A 15,235-nucleotide genomic window follows, 5' to 3' on the forward strand; every position below is an offset into this window, starting at 1 on the left:
ACTCAACTAACCCACTGGGTTTAGGCTAACCTCAGTGTTTCGGAGAGATTTGTTAAAGACATAAAATAACACAGCAAACAATGAAAAAGCTTGTTTCCCAGACATTTTTGTAGAAAGCTACTTTGTGTATGCTCCTATGCCACAAAAATTAAGTTTATGTGTAGGTGTTCCATGTTTTTACAAACTCTATGCTCCTTAGTTGTTATAAGATTAAAACAATTTTCTCCCTCAGTAAATGCTTCCCTTGAAAACCACTGGAAGCACATAATTCATCTGTCCATTTATAGCTTCTATTTTCTTCTAGGCACTGAGAAACTGCTGATTGTGATTGTTGTTTTCCCTTTTAAGAAGCCAGTGTTGAACAAGTGACAGATAAGACAATTTAATGTTTCAGTGACCATACAGATCAATTTTTCATTTATTCTGAAGTTTAAAAGAAAAAATAGATAGGCAACCAACGTACGATAGCAGAGATTTTGTTTAGTAAATTATTCTTCTATACTCAGGAAATTTAACAGGCACTCTCATTAAACCGGCAGGGAGTTTTAAGGCAGCTCTAGTCCTAATATTTTTCAAAAAAATACATTCAAAGATTTTATTCCCTAAATCATTTCCTTCTTTATGGAGTCGATCAGAAAGGTTTGGAGATACAGTGCAAGTCTTTAGCTGTAAATAATAGGAAAAAAAAAGAAAGAAAAGAAATGTATTACCACAAGCTGCAGATCTCAATAAAAAGATAGAAAGTGAAAAGGGAACATTGTGTAGTTTCTGTGTTGGATACAGGAAYAGAAAAACCACATGTATCTGGGAACGTGTCCATATGGAGAAGGTACAGTATTGGTATCTCCTATTAGCACTTACCTATTCATWACAAGCCTTTGCAGGGTGACGGACAGATGATTTGCTCTTTCTATCTACTTATTTTTTTCCTGTTTTTGCTCTGTGTAGACTTCTGCTTTCTCTCCCTGCAGGACCCAAGTGTGCCATCTGATCTGCAACCCTATTAAGCCAGCTAATATTTTAGCACCGTATGTGGGCTGSCAAAGTAGGTGCACTCAGCACATTCACGACTGGGTCCCAGCTATGTGAGGCTGCACACTTCATACAGGTTCAAAGGTGAAGACACTAAACACTGGTGACATCTGTTCTGCAAACAACAGATCCTTCTGGGGAAGGGAGAGGGCCCAGGATATCTGACATAGGTGTTCTCAGGAAGATGAAGGACTAAGCACACCTAAGTCAGAACCTCCTTCTCTCCATTTGTTCATAAGGAAACTAAACAGATGTCATGATTGTTCAAAACAGTACTCAATTCTACCGTCAAATAAGATGGCACTCACAGGAAGTTATGCAGTCTTCATGCCATGATCCCATTAAAAAAACACCTTAAAAGGCAGCTAATCAGCGGAGAATAGTCAATAGTGACATCTGAATTGGTATCATTAAGTTTCATTGTCATCAACCCACTGAATATATGCAAGAAATATAAMACTTATTCCAGAAGTGATTTTACAGAAGCCCTAGAAATACTTTTTTGGGTTATATTCACAGTTCTTATTATCTTTGCAACTTTAAGTATCTAGGAATCACTAAAAAAATGGACATTGAGATTCAGAAGCAATTCAGAAACAACGTAAGAAGTAATTCTAGAAATAAACTTTTCCCTTTTTGTTATTATTTGAATATATAACATGAATTCTACGAAAAATAACAGGAAATTCCCATTTTGGTTCATTATGAGACAAAAGCCTTACTGCCTTTGGGTTAAATACTGCTCATTTTATTGATGTGGGGTAGATCTTTAATCCCAAGGTGGATATTTGTGACAGTAATTAAGAACATGAGTTAATAAATACTCACTTTGCCAAAGTAGTAATTACAAGATTTTCATCAGGTTAACTACTAGTCTCCTGTTTAAAAACATTAAAAATATTGAATCATACTAATAATCTTAAACGATATTAATACGTATGTTTTTGTGTAAGCTTTCCCACTACAACATAATTATATCACTAACTTTGGCTGTGATAAATGCTAGAAGCAGACTTTATTTCCTCATATACCACTCTTGACTACACACTGAATTAACTGCTACAAAAGTTAATTAATTATACAATACTTATATTGTACTTATATTGTAGACTYTAATCATTCTGGAATTTGGTCTGTTATGTTCATTTGGAATATTCTCTTTCCTCAACAGCCCCCCCTAAAGTTTAGATGAAGATTAATAGAGCGCTCCTGTTTTTCATTCTTATCGTCTCAAATATTTAAGACTAGAGCAGGAATATTATAGACTGATTGTTACAGATTTTTCCCTATTCGACTACTACTTCAATAAAATGAACATTTTTGTGGGCTTGGAAGGTTTAAGCCTGTTTCAGTGTGGATGTTGAAAGATTTTAACCTGTAGCCAGATTCAGAGATGTCAAACCATACTGTATAAATATGAAATAAAATTATTTATGGTTGTAAATTTGAGTCTGTCAATCAAAAGCAGTTCTTTTTGTGAAATGAGGGAAAGCATGGATCATGCAAAAARAATGATATTAATATTCTGTTTTCATTCTTCTTTGCAAACTCAGAAACAGGTTACCATTCTTCTCAACCATTAGATTAAGACTTACACATATCACCTAAGGATCCCTTTAAAAATAACGACAGCTCGAGACTCAACTGTCCATGCATACAATTGCTACAGCATTAATACGCACTTTGAGCTGTTACTATATAAAATGAGATTCTGAGTCTGGTCCAAAAACTGAACTACAGAAGAGCAGAGAATGGCTTAAATCTTAAATCTTTGGGGATGGGAACAATCTAACTTTGCCAAAAAATCAGGCTTGAAAAGGCAAGAATTCCAGAAGTTAACTCAATGATAGTTTGTTTCTGACCTATTACAACTGTGTATCATATACGTAAGTATTTAACAAAGCAACTTATCAACACAAAAGCTGTACTTCCAATATTCTTAATTGTTTCATCTACAAGGTGCAGCCAGTCTGTAAAGCCAGCCTGTGTATGGTGATGGAAGGAAAGTACCAATGAGAAACAAGCTGATAAATTGGTTTGACTAATCATTAAAACCCATCTAGTATGATYGTTTTAGCTGATCTCATTTAAGTCATTCCCTGAAGCTGCCAGGAGAGTTCAGGGACAGGTCGATCTTCTATTCGYATCATGCAAGGATCAGGCATATAAATCCGATCAGTTACCTGAGCATTCTTGCATTTCTATGCAATTATTCCCTGTTGTTTTCAAGCTTCCTCTTGAAGGACAGAAATCTGTTCTGTTTGCGCCTTCTTCAGACCTCATGTCACTTTATTTAGCTTTAACAGATAGAGTCTACTGATCTGAGATAGAAAGGAAAGATTGAAAATAATGGAAATATATATGATCATTAAGGCCTTGAATCATTGCTAACTGCAGGTCAGTGGGTGTATCTCCACTGGCTTCATGGGTCATTGCTCAGGCCTCACAGTTTGTTCCTGCCCTAAACTGCAAAAGAATTAAGAAGGCTCTATTAAGAAGGTGACTGGCACTACCTTCCTCTAATGTGCAAGTCAGCGAGAGCAGGAAGGATTGCTAACATACACTTTACCTCTAAGGTCATGACTATTCCTAACAGACAGCTATGGTCTAAAATAAGTACCAGTTCTGAGCCACTCCGAGATTTTTCTTGTGAGGGTGGCAAACCACAATTGCTCTGAATTGTAAAGATTTCTGCAAAAGAGCAGAATTTTCCCTGTCTGTGCATGGCTTTTCTTGCTGCTTTGGCTCAGACTGAGTAAATCATACATAACAACTTTGTCCCAAATTCACAAACAAAACCTCAATAAAGGGGTTTATATTTCATCTGTGAAAAAAAATGCACAAAATATTACCACAATCAGTAACAAATAATGAAATAACTTCTCAGAATAATATACACATGAACTAGCTAGTCATAAAGGCAGAAAGCAATTAAACTTTCACAATGTGAATATTCTGCTGGGGCAATGCAGTTAATGCTTTGGGAGAAAAATGATGAAAAAACACATTTCTGAACATAATAAATGGAAAATAAATTCAGAGCAAAGCCTGACTCTGTTTCCTTGGTTCAGTTCACTTTATGAAGAGTGACTACAAGGCAGGGTGCTTGGATTGATGAACACTGCAGTTCAATGCAAAAAAATGCTACTCAGAGTAGGCTACAGCAGCATAATTTCTGCAACTCTCAAAACTGTATAGAATAGAGGAAACAGGTTTGTACAGCAGCACTGTACTCCCCACATATCCATTTTAAGATTCATGAATTATACATGCATTTTAGAGTACTGTATGTGCTACAATATGTGGATACAATAAGATAGGGAGACAAAGATAGATTTCAATAACTGTCTTTAAATAAAATAGCATTACTTTTGTGGTGTTCTGTACTTTGCTACCYTTTTCATAATTGAGTAACTTCTCACGACAACCTCATCTTTCCTGGAACTGCCCTTTAAYAGGTAAACAGTGCATATTTGGTGTGTATTTTTGTTCAGCAGATGATTTGTAGGTTATCACATGTACAGAAAGAATATTTTTACAGAGTGCAACAAAAATTAACTACCTACTCTTTTAGACATATGTGCATTTCTGAAACATGATGAGATGTATATATTATGACAGTAGACACCAGGATCAACTACATATGAAGACAGTGCATAGCATGCAGAAAATTATGATTTAAATTTGGTATTACCAGATTAGTACTTGCCCTTTTTGATATTATCAGAGAACATYTGCATCATCACAGTGCTCCCACTGGAACTATTTGGCAATAAGCCTGTACATTGTCATTGTTACCAACATGAAATAGTCAATTCTATTGAAACAAGTCTAGAATTCTTTTAGAATGCAGGAAATCAGTAATGCAGAAATAAATACCAAGCATTCTGCTTCATGTTCTTTGATTTTGGCTCAAAGAATCAATGAAATAGCTCTATATTCATAATACAAGCAAAACTGCTTTTTTTTTCTGAATAATTGTGTCAAAAGAAAAAAAAATCCCCTCTGAAAATTACTCTGCAGGTTTGTTATCTAGCCAGCAGCTGCTCTGCGTGCCAAACTTTTTAGTGACAATTTAATGAAAGCTGTACATACAGTAGAAATCTAGAAAGCTGATCAGAAAAGGATAATGCAACTCGTTACTTTCTCTAGTTAAATTTTCTTCTGAAAGAAAGAACCACAACTCTTTATTTCARTATTTATCTCTTTTGAAAGATAGGGATATAATCTTAATAAACAGAATTAAAAAAATAGTATCTCCCGATTTGGAATTTCTTGCTATGATGAGAATAGTGGTCATTACTGAAAAAGGAATATTTAACAAAATTCTGGAATAGAATTACACTTTAAAAGTTCCTGTTTTCATAAAGTGTAACAGCATTTGAGCTGTCAGTTCCTTTTTACAACTGTGCTATAGCTAAATTTTTTCTGAATTCAATGAAATAGTACTTGTTTTCTCTACAGCTGAATTTCCTAGAGATGTCTTTTGGATCAAGGATGATGAGGGAGAAAAAAAACAGTTTAACGTCATTAAAAAGAAAGGATGTAATTGTTTATTATAATCCTCCTGTTTTCAAAAAAATAATAATTGCTATCATTGACTGCATCTATCAAGTGATATAATTTCCTTTGTTTCCTGTCTTTAACWTTATTGTGTGTTACTAACTAGTTGCCTATTATTACCCAACTGCAACTTTTTTACCTTAGCATAAGTTTCATTCCAGTAGTGGCCAAAGCAATTCCTGCACATAGTAACATTCAAATTATTTTTATAAATAGGGAACAGTTAAATTCATTTGTTTACAACTAGGTTTTAGATTTCTCAGTTTAAGATCTGAAAAGCAGAATTTTACCAAGGACAAAAAAAACTAAAGTATTTAAATTTTGTATTACTTTGTGCCTTTATTTGGTAAAGCATTTTGGAATCCTTTTCTGTTATTTATACAATAGTCAGCAATGTTTTTACATTTAGAAATAAAGGACTACTTTTTCAGTTAACAAACATGCATAACTCAACTAAAGTTAAAGTGATATTGATTAACCAAGTCAAGATGCAACCCATTAAAAAAAGCCAACTCCAATTCAATATGCCAATGGTCCAATTTTATAGTAACCAGACGTCAAGACTCATAAGATTGGCCAATTATCAATCAAAAGCATGCGGCCACACATGAAGATGGCTCATGTGCCACTAAGAAACAGGTGAGGTCAAGGGAAAAACCTTATTCATCTTCTTTTTTTTTGTTTGATTAGTTGGTTTTTTTTGAGAAAACACTATTGTTACTACAATAGCGATGAAATAATATTTTAAACATGTTATAGTCTTTTATTTGTGATTTTACATTTTTGAGGGTTACTCAAGGATGCTTTGRTATAAGTATTTAACATACATTAAAGAACAGCTTTTCTACAGAGAAATAAAAAGGATTTTATTTAGAGAAGCATCTGCATTTATCACCTCTTACCTCTTTTTATATTTGGGCTGCTCAACGCCTAGTTTCTGGAACCAATGCTCTTTCTGCACCAGTGCCTAAGGTTTATTTGGGGAGGGGAGGGAGAAGGACTGCTAATGATCTCCCAGAGATAAATGAAATTGCTGATTTAGTCAAGCTCATTCTTGACCTTGACACAAGACGGGACAAGCAAAGGGAAGAGCTCAAAATAGAGCAAATGAAAGAAGAAGATCAAACGAATGCTCAGGTCTGGCCGAGACCCCCCTACATTCAGCTAACACCTGGCTGAGTTAGAAAACATGACCAGCCCAACCTTCCTGTTGGAGCCAATTGAAGCTGTCAGCTCCCAGCTTGTCACCCACTGCATCAGGAGGCCCCTGGGCTGCCACAAGAGCCCTAATTAGGCAGAAATGGCACTTCGGCAACTGACCCGCCAGGACCTTTGGCAAAGCATTTAACATCATTAGTTAACATTTTTATTAAAAAAAGTGTGAATGTAAATGAACAGCCAATGCATTTCAATAGGGTTTGTCGGTGGCACTGCATGCCCCCCCCCCGCTCTCCTAACCACACACACACATTTTTGCATGAATAGTTCACTTGTTTTCCCTAAAGGGGGATGGGGATTTAGAGAATGTTTTTCCAAGAGAACTGGACATGTTCAAAGCAGAAGCAAGGTCTTAAACAATCAGTAACAAACTCCTGTCTTTTGGGGAGTGGGGGGCGGAGGGGGAGAGAACAAACAGAACTAAATGCAATCTTACCTGCAACATGCCTAAAGGGATGTCTGAAAGAGAAAGCATGCAAAACGCCCCCTTGAATACAGACATATACAATCACATATTCATATGATTGTTCGAAGCACATTCCTTCACTATTTGCTCTTTTGTTACACACAAGAATAAGTACCTAACGCAGTAAGTCTGCAACCCTTTGCTGGCACTATCAAATGCTACAAGAAACATAAAAAGATGCATGCCTAGGAAACATAATATTCTCCTGTTTCCTTATCACTTCTTGGAATCATTGTACATTACTTTTGATAGAAGACCATCAAAAAATACCACTCGGACATATTACCAAATTTACTTAAAACAATAGCCACTACTGGCAACAACTGCTGCACGAAATGTTATTTATAACTGCAGATGAGTATGCAGTGTATTAATACTTTTTTTTCTTTTGTAGGTTCTTTAACTGAGGAGTTTCCGCAATATAGCAATCCTGGCCAACCTCCAAAAATTTGTTTCAGGAGTCAAGAGCCACAAGAAAATGAAATAATCGAAAATACACATTTTAATAAAGACCTGGATAGGGCTTGGAAAGATGTCCAGTCCCCAGATATTTTATTTCTGTTTCCCATGAACATTTCCCGGTCCACACACTCTATTTCCCTTCAACCCTTTAACTCTTTTTTGCTCCAATGCAAACCACAAAATATAGCCCTTGTTCAGATAAGGAGTCTGTTACATTAGGTTTTGGAATTTCTTCCCTCAGTCTATAATAGCTATGTTACTGGCAACAACTACCTTTCCACCAAAGATTTTCTCATTTCTTAGGAATTCATTCTGTTACATTGTAGCTCATCGACTACCACTTACAGATTTCAAAATAAAGTAGAAAAATCATAGAAGATTAAAATCAATCTTCCAGACAAGGTACTCATGATGAAGATGCTGGAGATCTCAGTCARAAGACTTCCTCTGCAAACAAAGGGAAGGTTACCTTCTCAGTTACTTTTCTCAATTTCGTGTATGAGAAACTGAAATAACAATATTGTTGTTTTCTCACACACTAGCATATCCAGAGGTCCTGGTCCCTGCGTGTTTAGAAGCCACATAAACACCGTATTAGAAGAAAACTTGGCTATGCACCTTCCCCCTCTATGTTCAGTTTGTTTTTTTTTAAAAAAAAAAAAAAAAAAAAAAAAAAAAAAAAGTTTCCCTCCTCAACCCTGACCTGACTAGAAAGGGAGAAGCATTGCACTTAAATTTATCTCCTGACAGGGAAAAACAGAAGACTATGTTTTCAGAGTACATCAGATGATAGCCTATAACTTGCAATCTCTGAGACTGAGATGCAGCATGGTATGTAACCAAAAAGCCAGAATAAGGATACAACAGGGGATACTTATACCCAGCTGTGCAGTGCAATAGCACAATCACTATTACTGTTTAGTTTCTTTTCAGGAAAGGTTCTCCTATTCTGTGTTTGTGCTATGCCTAGCATAAAAAGCTCTGACTGAGGCTCTAGGCCCTCCTCACTAAAAAAACACACATGCAGTAAACAAGATTCGTACACTCGAAAGATAAGAAAATTAATGTTCTACAGGTAGGTGATATACATGAATGTGTTCACATACACAAGGACTGTTCACTGCACAGGTAAAAATCCCTTCTTTGTAAATGTTTTGGGATGTACAAATTATGTCATGTGAACTCTTACTACACATATGGGTACACCAACAAGTGCATTCATTCTCTTTTCAAACAAGTATTTGTAGACTTCAAGGCCACTCTACAAACATTAACAACATATAGACTTCTAAAGCACAAAAGCAAGTCTAGAAATCCATGTATATATCCTGGCTTGACCTCTGACTTACCTGTCAGAGCAAGTGAGCAGCACATTTCAACCTGCATTCAAATCACTGGTAAACAGAATCACAGAATGGTTGAGGTTGGAAGAGACCTCTGGAGATTATCTAGTCCAAACCCTCTGCTCAGCGGGGGAGTCACCTAGAGCACCTTGCACAGGATTGCATGCAGGGGAGTTTAGAATATCTCCAGAAAAAAAGAGACTCCACAACCTCTCTGGGCACCATGTTCCACTGCTCTGTCACCCTCACAGTTAAGAAGTTTTTCTTCATATTATAGCGGAACTTCCTGTGTTTCAGTTTGTGCCTATTGCCTCTTGTCCTGTCGCTTGGCACCACTGAAGAGTTCAGCTCCRTTCTCTTAACATCCTCCCTTAAGGTATTTGTAGACATTGATAATATTCCCTCTTAGTCTTCTCCAGGCTAAGCAGGCCCAGCTCTTGCAGGGTCTCATAAAAGAGAGATGCTCCAAACCTCTAATCATCTTCATAGCTCTCCACTGGACTCTGTTCAGTAGTTCCATATCTCTTTTGTACTGGGGAGCCCAGAACTGGACACAGTACTCCAGATGTGGTCTCATCAGGGCTGAGTAGAGRGGGAGGATCACCTCCCTTGACCTGCTGGTAATATGCTTCCTAACACAGCCCAGGATGCCAGTGATTTAATGAAAACAAATTTCACATCTTCCTTTCTAGACTTGAAATATCAAGAGAGAAATATTTAAAAATATACTTGCTGACCACAACCAATAGGGATGGTAACTTGCCTGTTCTAATGATGCAGTTGCATAAAATTCACTAGTTTAAAAGCTCTACTAGGTAAAAAGAATAAATGTTCTTTAGGAATTGTCAAAAAAGGTGAACCATCCAGCGCTCAGAAAGATGGTAACAGTAAGGTCTGTATCTGACCCCCTTCCCCATCACATGACTATTCTCCTGCCTAGTTCTTTAGTGTGGCTTCCCCTCTCCCACTGGAACTAGAGGGGTGGGTGAAGGGAAGGAGAGGTGAGAGCTTATTGAAAAGTTCATGCTGTCATCCCTAATTTTGGCACATTTTCCGCAGGTGTCTCCCACTATAGCCACAACAGGCTCTAGAAAACAGAATTCAGACCTGTCAACAACTACAGAAGGCAACTCCACAGCTKTGTCTTACAGGCTAACTTCATTGTCTGCTCTTCTGAACCCTGCAGCACAGGCCCCTGTTAATGAGATGGGCCCCTTTTTCTCTATTTGTTTCTCCCTCTGTTCATCTTGCCTTTCTGTAACGATTTAACTTGATGGTATTGGCTCCTTTCTAGGGGGGATTGCTCCAATGATCAGATAACATAATTGCCTGCAGAATATTGCTCTGCAACAACTATTACTTCCTTGGCTGAAAATGTCAGAGCAATTGTAAGCTCTTAGTGAAGTTCAAGAACAAGGAGGTAAAAAAGCAGCAGCTCCTATATATGGGTGTTCCAGTGCATATATAGCAAGTTTACTGTGGCCAGCACTCCTGGAGYGTGATCTTGCTTTTTGAGTGTCATTTTCAGCACATTTTCCATTTGCATGACTTTTTAAAGAAGCCAAAGAACGAAAACACACATGCCAATTCACATAAGGAAGTATTCTTCTCAATTGCTTTGGATTTGTGTGTCATTTACTTTAGCTTTGAAAGACACTATTACACAAATGCCTCATTTTGCATTTCCCTATTTCCTACTTTGTTTCTGAAAAACAAACAATTTTTTGAAGATATCACCTTAAAACATTTTCTATGTGTAAGATGATGCTTAGGAAAAGCCTGCAGAGACTTGGAGAAGTGGGTGGAGTTACTGAATAGTGGCACAAGTGTTAAGTCCTTCAAATCAGTCAGTCACTAGCAGYGATTTAACAAACAAGACCATGTTTTGTGTAGCTCTGCTCAGTAGTTTTATGAAGTGCTAGTTCACAGGAAAATGCTATACCAAAATCTGAAACTTATGCTGTCACTTACAACAAACACATTGTGATGTTATACATTGATGAGCAACATGAGTCCACCCAAAGACTTCATGCATCGCTACAGTATGAGGGCCCCAGAGATCTTGAAAGAAAAAGAATCTTAAAATCTAAAAACCCAATTTATCTGACTGATAGCACAAATAAGAAATAGCCCACACTTCTAAAAATCTACTCAATGCAAAAATCAGGAAAAAAAATGCACAAAATCCCCCCTTCTCATTTTGCAAAAACAAGTATTATCTGTGCTACACATGTACATACACTGTAACTGAAAATACATTATCATAAGCTCGTAACAGTTAAAAGTTTTTACTAAAAAGTCTATAAAGGATGAATAGCTGTTGGAAACTACTTAAAGATTTTGGAAAATGCAGGAGAGCTGGATCAACAAGCTAAACTCAGATGAAAGCTGAAAGTCCATCATAAAGCCTTGCGAGGGTAATGTTTCTGTTGGATAATGCAATCTTCTACAGCAACGAAGTAAAAAGGATTCAGCAGAWGTCTGGAAGTACACTTTTCTCTATAATTTCTTTTCACAAGTATAAAGACTCAATATTGCAATGGACTATTTTTTAAATATACAATCCCACAACTCATGCTTCACTAACAGAGAGCAGAATTTGTAGCTGAAATTTCACTATGAAGAACCGTGACACAGATAACACGAGAGTAACTGATTTTGCTTTGTGTCTGAAGCTCAGGCTAGCAGACTGACTCTAGAGCCCTTGACAAAACCCTCACACTTCCAGAGAAAAACTGAAAGTGGTAATTGCTATCAATGCCTGTCCTGAAAAAATATGGCCTTTGAATGAACTCCCATTACAGGCCAGATTGGTGCTGTAGTTTACAAATACTTCACAGCAGTACAAAAAAAAAAAATGACCATTTATAATTAGAAAACACAAGAGAAAAACTATGTTCTGACAAGTAGCCAGGGAATGTACAATGCTCCTGTGCTCTGCTTCTCACTTGTTTTGGCAAATGATCACAGGAACATGCAAAATAGTTAATTGAATACTATGYCATTTTTAAGATATTTTGCTGCAAGCAGGTATAGATTAATCTCAAATTAAATCCCTAATAAAAGAAAACCTCATCTTATAGAGCATAAACAGAAACAATGCAGTGCCTGGTATACACAAAAGGTCCAAGCACATCATCTCATAGTCCTTTGAGGGTTTAAACTCTAGCAATACAAGTGCTAGGATTTCATTTAACTTTAAAATAGAATAGTAATGCTAAGCACGTCTCAAAAACATTACATTGTGTTATTCCTTTCTCATCAGCTTGCACTGCCAGAGTGCTCTAGCTTGTGTGTATGACTGCTTCCCTGTCCCCTACATGGAGCAGGTATCTAAGTATTAATAAACTGACACAAAGGTTTTAGACTACTCTGATAAATAAAATTGTGTACTTTAGTGATCAAGCCAAGATTTGTACCAAAATATCAATAGCTAGCAATAAATATATCCTCTTTCTTTGTTTTCTGAACTGAGTGGATGATTATGATGATGATAGGTTTTTGGACACATTAGGCAGGCTGACTGTTTCTGGGTTGAACCTTCACAGGTTTTACAAGCTGTCCTTCTCAGCGTTTTAGACATGTTTCACAAAACATACAATTGAAGATGTGATATATTGCTCTGGTTCTAGATTTTTTTGTTTTGTTTCTTCAATCAAGACATGCTTGATGTTAATTCCTCTTCTCATGTGGCTTTCAGTAGCAATTTATAAGAAATGAAGACTAGAAAACAGTAGTCCTATACCACAGTTAAAGGTACATTGCACTCAGTGAAATATRCAATTAGTTTGTAATAGTTTCAGTGGATTACATTCACTGTTTTAATAAATATACAGAAATCCTAATAGAAATTTAAAACCTGACCCTGAATTCTGTTCTCAAGCRTAATCCCAACTATGCTGCACCAAACTATAATCTTTCTTACAGTAGTAAACCATTTACTTTCCCTTCAAGGAATCTGAAATATTGATTTAATATTAATATCATTTTTTTCTAACAGCCATGACGTTAACAAGTAAAATTAACTTATTTATTACAGCTTTAATCATTATGTAGAACTAAAAATATTTTGCAAAAATAAGTCATTTTCAGAAGTAAAAAAATCCCTATATTAGCCCGGATATATCTGACTTTTGAAAGCTGGTCATCCATGTTTAAGGTAGCAAATTAAAGTATCTAAAAACAATCCTAGCACCCTTCGGGCAAATGACAATTTCTCAAATAACATCCTTTCCAAGACACTGCAAATCAATCAAACTGACTTCATGTTCGCAGACATCTTTAATTTCAAGCCATTTTGTAAGAAATGCTGTGGATATACATGTCTTAGTTTTACTGGAAGATGTTTAAGCTCATTCAAGATCTGGCACTTTGTGACAAGTGACACAACTAGCTTTTAATATATTTCTATCAGTATGCAGAATTCACAAAAATAGCATTTTGTGGATGAATACCTCCCAAAACAGTAGTGCCATTCAGTAGTTCTTTTCCTCCAGAAAGAGGCACGTGCATGTGCTTCAAAAAATGCGTATAAAATTTTCTAGAATATATGGGAGCAATTTTTTTTTTTTTTGGGGGGGGGGGGGGGGGGGGTGTTGCAGTCTTGAATTGAAGAAAATTAAAGGCAACAATAAAAATAGGGGAAAATAGAGAATTTCTAGCTTCATGATCTATATAGGATATCTTTAGTGTCAGAGGAACTATTAGTCTTTTATACAAATAGGATCAAAATAACTATAAATACATACCACTTTCATACACTCTCTGAAAGTTTTTTCTTGTGCAAAAAATTGGCAACTGAAGGCAAGACTGTTGAAAATTAAGGTGTTTTTGTATTAAATAAATTTGAATTAGTGCCACAGAAAAATAAAGTCAATTATAAACTCATATGATCCTATGTGCTTATCCCAGAATGATAGTGAGGCTTTTGCTCCAGATGGTGCAATAGTGTTTGTGACATCCACTTTGAACTGCAATCTAGTTACGTGCCAAGTAGGAGAGTCCATTATTCACAGCATCAATGCTAGGGAAAGAAGGTTAAAAGTTCAAGACATGCCCCAAGTGATTAGGGTTGTAAAAATCAGGAGATACATCATGGGAAAAAAAAATGCCATTCTTCATTTTCTTCCATACTCAATTTGTCCCTAAAACTGTGTTGAGGGGGGAGGGGGAAGAGAATCACATAATGCAGGGAAAGCTCCAATTCTGTATAATCATATGAAAATTACCTTTTTATTTAATTCTCTAAACACCTCTGCTATCAGCTTCACTTTTCCTAGCAAGGAGAAAAGCTTTTCTTTAAAACTGTCAAGAGTCACAAGACTTGAGAAATAACACTAACACTTTTTATCACTTATTGTGATATTCACTTCAACTAGTATGTACTTGTAAATAACTGATTTCTAACCTTTTTTTTTTTTTTTTTAATGTATTGCATGTATCACCAGTTCATCTGCAATAGTCAGGCTTCACTGCTTAGTCGTGTAAGCTTTTGATGTGCTAACTGGTAAAAGACAAACCTGAAGATCGCTTCCAATCAACCCCAAAGTTTCTGTATGTAGACCTGCAAGTGCTGCTTCTCAAATAGCTCAGCATGGCAACTAAAAGTCATATTACATTTTTCTGCATAAAAATAATTCCTTTTTCTCAAGGTAATGTTGTGTAAAATTTACAGTATTCTAATCCAACATAAAAGAAAGAGGAAAAACCAAAGCCCAAAGGATGAAGCGGAAAAAATTCTGATAAAAAAAATCAGATTTCTTCATAGTGAGAGTAATAAATGGAAAGATTTACCAAATAAGGTGTTTTAGCACTCAAAATCTTTAAATTATCCTTTTCTTTAAGGTATCATTTCAAGAAATTGAGGTCAGGAAAGCAAAAGAGTAACTCCTCTCCAACAGAACTTTACTTTTTTTTAAAAAAAAAAAAAAAAGACTTCTTGTAACTTCTGTCATACTATAGGTTCAAACTGGAGCTCCCAAGTAAACCATTCTGACTATAAGAAAGGTTTAGACAAACAGGAATAAATTACATTGATTTAYGTTTGTTTTCTTTTTTTAAAAAAAGATTTTCTTAAGTAGTAGTTATCCAATCTCAGAATTACGAATTTCAGCATCTGTTCCTGCTTTTCTACTACCCTGATCACCACTTA

Source organism: Rhea americana, unplaced genomic scaffold, assembly GCF_003343005.1.
Source record: "Rhea americana isolate MKP2758 unplaced genomic scaffold, rheAme1 scaffold_57, whole genome shotgun sequence".
In the NCBI taxonomy this organism is placed as follows: Eukaryota; Metazoa; Chordata; class Aves; order Rheiformes; family Rheidae; genus Rhea; species Rhea americana.